Here is a 6,158-nt window from a genome sequence, read left to right as displayed (position 1 = left end):
CTCTCATCATCACCACAGTGGCTAGGAGATGTTAACTACCTCGCCTGGTACACAGGTCGTCGTGGGTTCCCCCTGACCCTGACGCCTGCTGCTGTATATTTGAAGTTTGCGTGTCTCTCTCCCCGTGGTCGCGTGGATTTTTCTCGGGGTCCCCTGGTTTTTCTCTCCACATTTAGAATCAACATCACGCGTTTAGAGTATTTTGGCTACTATATATTTCCACGTGATAAGCCACTTTGTCGAGCTATAATTTGTGGCCAGTTCGCTTCTGAAAAGGAGCTCCACAGCTCCGTGAGCCTTACCTGGTAAACTAAAAATAGTTGATCGTGAGTTAATCCTCTCGTGAAGTAGCCGGTAAACTGGATAAAGGGGGTCATCCTCGTAACGAACAAAAACCACGAACTTAGACAACGCGCCAGTGATTTTTTGTTATCGTTGGAGGTCACTCGCCGACGAGTCGAAGGTCAAATGTCACGCCCAGCATGTAGCTCCGTTAGACGCGCGCCGTTTTCACTTGGAAGCTGCGTTCATGCATCCTCGGGTTAAGATGCAGGAAGCCCGAAATGAGAACGGAGCGACGATTGGCACATGTGCGTTATTAATTATAGCGACGCATGAACATGCGAGCCAACAAACAGCAGGGTAGCTTTATTTCTCGTGCGACGATGTGTACGTACGTCAAACTTCTTCCGCACCGTCCGTGGCCAGCCGCGCTCATCGGCGGCGCGGGGTGAGGAGTTGTCCCGCGTGCCAAACACGAACAGCATTTCGATTGAAATGAGTATTCAATCTCGATGATGATGATTCAAAGAATCATGGCTCCCAGTGGCTTCCCGATATCTGAAGGAGAAGAGCGCGTTCCAGACGGCCGCAGAAGCAGCTCATCCGAAAGGGCGCGGTGCGGTGACCGCCGCCGCCTTTTCCCCGATGGCAGCAGCCAGTGGGTCACAATGCTTCTTCTTCAAGTGAGAACGCCGTCGTGGCTTTGCGTGTCCTCAGTGCAACGTCCTCATTCGCAAGCGCGACCTGGCTCCCCCAAGTGACGGAAACAAATTTAATACGATACAATTACAGCAACAAAGACACGGGTGTGTGTATGGGGAGCGGTGGTGTAGCGGTCAGCGCGCTGCACTACGAACCTGGCGACCCGGGTTCGATTCCCGCTCACGGGCAAACATCAGTGACGATTATATGAACCGGTCCTGGGCCTCCCCTAGGTTGACTCAGCCTCAAATGAGTACCTGGTGCGGTGTGTAAACATTGCCGCTAGGGAGACAAAGGCGGTCGGGCGTGGTGCTGGCCACCCACCCCCTCGTGTACCGTTGCGGCCTTCATAGGTGCGCGCTAACAGCACTTGCCCCTACAGTCTGTTAAGACTATATGGGGGATCTTTGTATTGTGGGGAGTGGTAGTGCAGCGACTCACGCTGCACCAAACTTATTCACGAACCAGTGTTTTTTGGTCCTGTTGGGTTAGATCGCGCGCAAATGTGTCGTACACCCCCACCTCCACCCCACACAGCCAAATCAGTAGAACGTGCCCAGTGTGTTACGACGTCTGACACCGTGACGTCGAACCGCCCCGCCCAGCGCCCCGCCCCGCCCCGCCCCGCCCAGCCACCCCCCGCCCCACAAAAGCGCGGGGCCCGGGGCGGTCGCCCCGATTCGCCGTGCCCCTGTGGACCTTCTCGGGATCATTCGTTGACTCACGGGTGACGATGGCAGCCAGCGGACATAGAACTCAGCCGAGAGGACACGGCGCTCCACCGCGCGCGGAGATGGAGCCATCAAATCGGTCCCATCTGCAGGAACGAGATGCGTTTGCTGCGGCGTCACCAGACCGCGAGTGGTGGGGAGGGGCGCCTGGAGTAGATCTTAATCCAGCAGTGGATAGATCATGGCCGACGATGCCGATGACCGTGATGATGACAACATGGATTCGGCGGTGCAGTTCAGTTTGGGTTCGTGGGTGCCACGGTGGCTAGGAGATGTTAACTACCTCGCCTGGTATACAGGAGGTCGTGGGGGTTCGATCCCAACCCTGACGCCTATTGTGTATTTGAAGTTTGCGTGTCTCTCTCTCTATCATCATCATCATGGTGGCTAGGAGATATCAACTACCTCGCCTGGTCTACAGGAGATCGTCGGTTCGATCCCAACCCTGACGCCTATTGTGTATTTGGAGTTTGCGTCTCTCTCTCTCTCATCATCATCACGGTGGCTCAGAGATGTTAACTACCTCGCCTGGCATACAGGAGGAGGTCGTGGGTTCGATGACAATGCCCGCTGCTGTATATTCGAAGTTTGCGTGTCTCTCTCTCATCATCATCATGGTGGCTAGGAGATGTTAACTACCTCGCCTGGCATACAGAAGGAGGTCGTGGGTTCGATGACAATGCCCGCTGCTGTATATTCGAAGTTTGCGTGTCTCTCTCTCCCTGTTTGTCGCGTGGATTTTTCTACTGCTCCTCCGCTCTTTCCCTCCACATTGACGAGCAACGCGCCTTTAGAGGATCTGGCTGCCTTCTACATTGCCACGTGATGATGACGATGACGATGAGCCGCTTCGCCGACCTCTACCCTTCGTGATGGCCAGGTCCGCTTCTTGAAAAAAATAGCTCTCTAGCCCAGCGGGGACCTCACCTGGTAAAATTAAACGAAAACACAGTTAACACCATTGGAACCTCATTTGCCAGTAACAAAATATGATAGTTGGTTTTTGACCCTTTTATCTGGCAACAAAACTGACACCTTTTTTTACGAGGAGTCATGTTTGCACAGACCACAATTATTCTTTGGTTCTTTTCGGTTAAGTCACGTCTAAAAATAAAATAATAAATTAAATTAACATATTACGACGTTTCGATTGCAACACAAGCAATCATCATCAGGTATAAAAGAACCGTCACAGAAACGACCCCTCTCTTTGTGCCGATGTGTGTCCTCTTGCTGTGTGCCGTTGTGATGTCTGTCTGCTTGTATGTCTGTCTATAGTTTTCTAGTTAGATTTTTGTTGCTATTTCTTTTATACCTGATGATGATTGCTTGTGTTGCAATCGAAACGTCGTAATATGTTAATTTAATTTATTATTTTATTTTTAGACGTGACTTAACCGAAAAGAACCAAAGAATAATTCCTGCAGTCACGAAAGCTCCTAAATTAAGACAGACCACAATACCTGCAGTCATGGTGTAAATGCTTACCCCGAGCTCTCATACTCTGATGGTGCATTGTCTTTGAGTTGTGCGCCTTTTGGCGTCATCTGGTCCAACCCATGTGAGACTAGGCTCTAAGGAAAGCTGTCTCGGGTGTAGACCAATCAACTTCAAGGACAGTGTATACATTATCAGAGTTATGTTTTTTGTTTGCATTATGACTGCAGGTATTGTGGTCTATGCAAACATGACTCCTCGTAAAAAAGGTGTCAGTTTTGTTGCCAGATAAAAGGGTAAAAAAACAATTATCGAAAACACAGTTAGTTACGAAGTCATCGCCCAACCACTCTGCACCGCACGGGGTAGAGGGGGGTGATGTTGGAGTGGGGCCGCAGGGGGGCTAACAGAGGCGGGGGGGGGGGCGATAGGGTTAGCCGGCACACGCGATGATTCAGGTGATGAGAGAAGGATTAACAAAATGCTCATCGGTACACCCCAGCGGCTATCGAGTGTGCAGGCGGTGCAATTGCGACCGGGGCCCTACGGACCACGGGGGGAGGTGGGGGGGCGAAACTCACCCAGGGTCCGTGCTTGGAGAGCAGGGGACATTGGACAGATTGGGGGGGGGGGGGGGGCTCCCCCCCAATTTAATTCCTTGCACCAGGATTTGTGCCAACCGCGCTACCGAGCCACGGATGTGGCTTCATAGTAGTTTGTTGTCCTCCGATTAGCACGTTTGGCTACGTACGGTGCGAACGAAGTTCAACGTCCATACAAAGGTGGTGTCAAAAACGACAAAGAAATGCACGTCTTTAAGAGCGAAACAGAATCCCAGCATGCTCTGCGTGTAAAGCTGCCGTACCATCACTCCGTCTCCGTGGTGAATATTCTCTGTGCCGCGTTCACAATTTTCACATGCCACTCTGTATCGTAAGAAAGTGGGTGGACATATTAATAGGTGAGTAGGTGGGTGGGTGGGTGAGTGAGTGAGTAATTCGTTGCGTGGGTAGATGGGGAAAGTTCGTAGCTGGTTGAGTGGGTTGGTGGATGGGTAGGTGGATAAACATGTTAGGTGGACGGGTGGGTGAGACAGTCAGTGGTTTGTGGATGAGAGAGTGAGTCTGTATGTGGATGTGTAAACGAGTGTGGGAGTTCGTGTATCGGCAAGTGATTGGCGAGTAGATAGTTGAGTCGCTGGGCAGGTGAGTGGGTCGGTGTGTAGATGAGTGGGTGGCTGAGTGGTTCGTTAAGATGAATGAGTTGGTAGGTGATTGCGTAAGTCGGTGGATAGGTATGCATATGAGTGAGTATATAGGTGGGTGGGGATGTTGCTGATTGCGTGTGTGCATAGGTGTGGGGGAGCGGTGGCGCAGTGGTTAGCGCGCTGCGCTACGAATCCAGCAAACACCTGAGTTCGACTCCCGCTCACGTAGCACCAAGTTGAGCGAGAAGGTAGTTTAGTGCCTAGGTAGCTGAGTCAGAGAATAGTTGAGTGGCTGTGAAGTTGAATGGCTGGGTAGTTGAGTTAGTGAGTCGTTGAGATATTGCGTAATTGACTTCCTGGGTAGTTGAGTCACTGGATAGTTGAATGGCTGTGTAGTTGAGTGACGGCGTAGCTGGGTGGCTGGGTAGTTGAGTGACGATGTAGCCGATGTGGTGGTGGTGGTGGTTTCGGCGTGCGCGATATAAAAACACTCGCAGGGCTGCCGTGGGTGGGGTCACAGCCACCAGCGCGGAGTGTCGCTCACGGCCTCCCCCCTCCCCTCCCTCCCTCCCACGCCGCCGCCGCCGCCTCCACCAAACCCCTCCACACACCCCGCCCCGCCAGCTTCAAAAGCGCCGCTTCCAGCTCCAGCAGCCCCCCCCTCTCTCTCCAACGTCCTCCAGAACGCGCTCGCTCGAGAGAGAGAACGAGAGACGAGGAGGAGGTGGTGGAGGTGGTAGTGGAGGTGGTGGTGGTGGTGGAGGAGGTAGTGGTGGAGGTCTCCCAGGCGCGGCACTCTTCGCACAGCGCCGGGCTCCAACTTTTCATTTGCAACCACGAGTCCGAGGGACTGCGGTTGAGAGCCCCAGCAGCAGCAGCAGCGGCAGCAGCAGCAGACAAGGCGGTTTTGGCAGCTCGGGGCGAGTGGTGTGCGCTTCTGCAAGAGCGCTTCAACAATAGGCGTGCCCGGTTGCTTTGGCCCCTGGGTTTGTGTGTGAGGAGGGCTGTTTGCTGGTTTGTGTCTTGGTACTGGCCACACGCACACACACGGACAGAGACGGAGGGACACGCGCGCACGCAGCCTGCAGCATTCACCGACAACTCAGCCACCACCAACAGCGATATCGTTATCAGCAGCGGGAGCACCGCCACCATTAACAGCGGCAGCGGTGGTAATAGCAGCAGCAGCAGCATCACCACTATCAGCAATACACAATTACCATCATCATCAGCAATACACAATTACCATCATCATCAGCAATACACAATTACCATCATCATCAGCAATACACAATTACCATCAGCATCAGCAATATACAATCACCATAATCATCACCATCAGCAATACACAATCACCATCATCATCAGCAATACACAATTACCATCAGCATCAGCAATATACAATCACCATAATCACCACCATCAGCAACACACAATCACCATCATCATCAGCAATACACAATTACCATCATCACCATCAACATTACCATCAGCAATACACAATTACCATCATCACCATTAGCAATACACAATTACCATCATCACCATCAGCAATACACAATTACCATCATCACCATCAGCAATACACAATTACCATCATCACCATCAGCAATACACAATTACCATCATCACCATCAGCAATACACAATCACCATCAGTGTCACCATGACCAACACAACATTACCACAAGCATCACCACAGGCATCATCGTTAGCAGCAACACAATCGCCATTGTCACCACCAACACCACCACCAGCACCACCCACAACACGATCGCCATCTGTACCATCATCATCAGC

The sequence above is a fragment of the Lampetra fluviatilis genome, chromosome 21 (assembly GCF_964198595.1).
Source record: "Lampetra fluviatilis chromosome 21, kcLamFluv1.1, whole genome shotgun sequence".
Classification (NCBI taxonomy): domain Eukaryota; kingdom Metazoa; phylum Chordata; class Hyperoartia; order Petromyzontiformes; family Petromyzontidae; genus Lampetra; species Lampetra fluviatilis.
The sequence above is the reverse complement of the archived record's forward strand: the minus strand, read 5'-3'. Positions refer to the sequence as shown.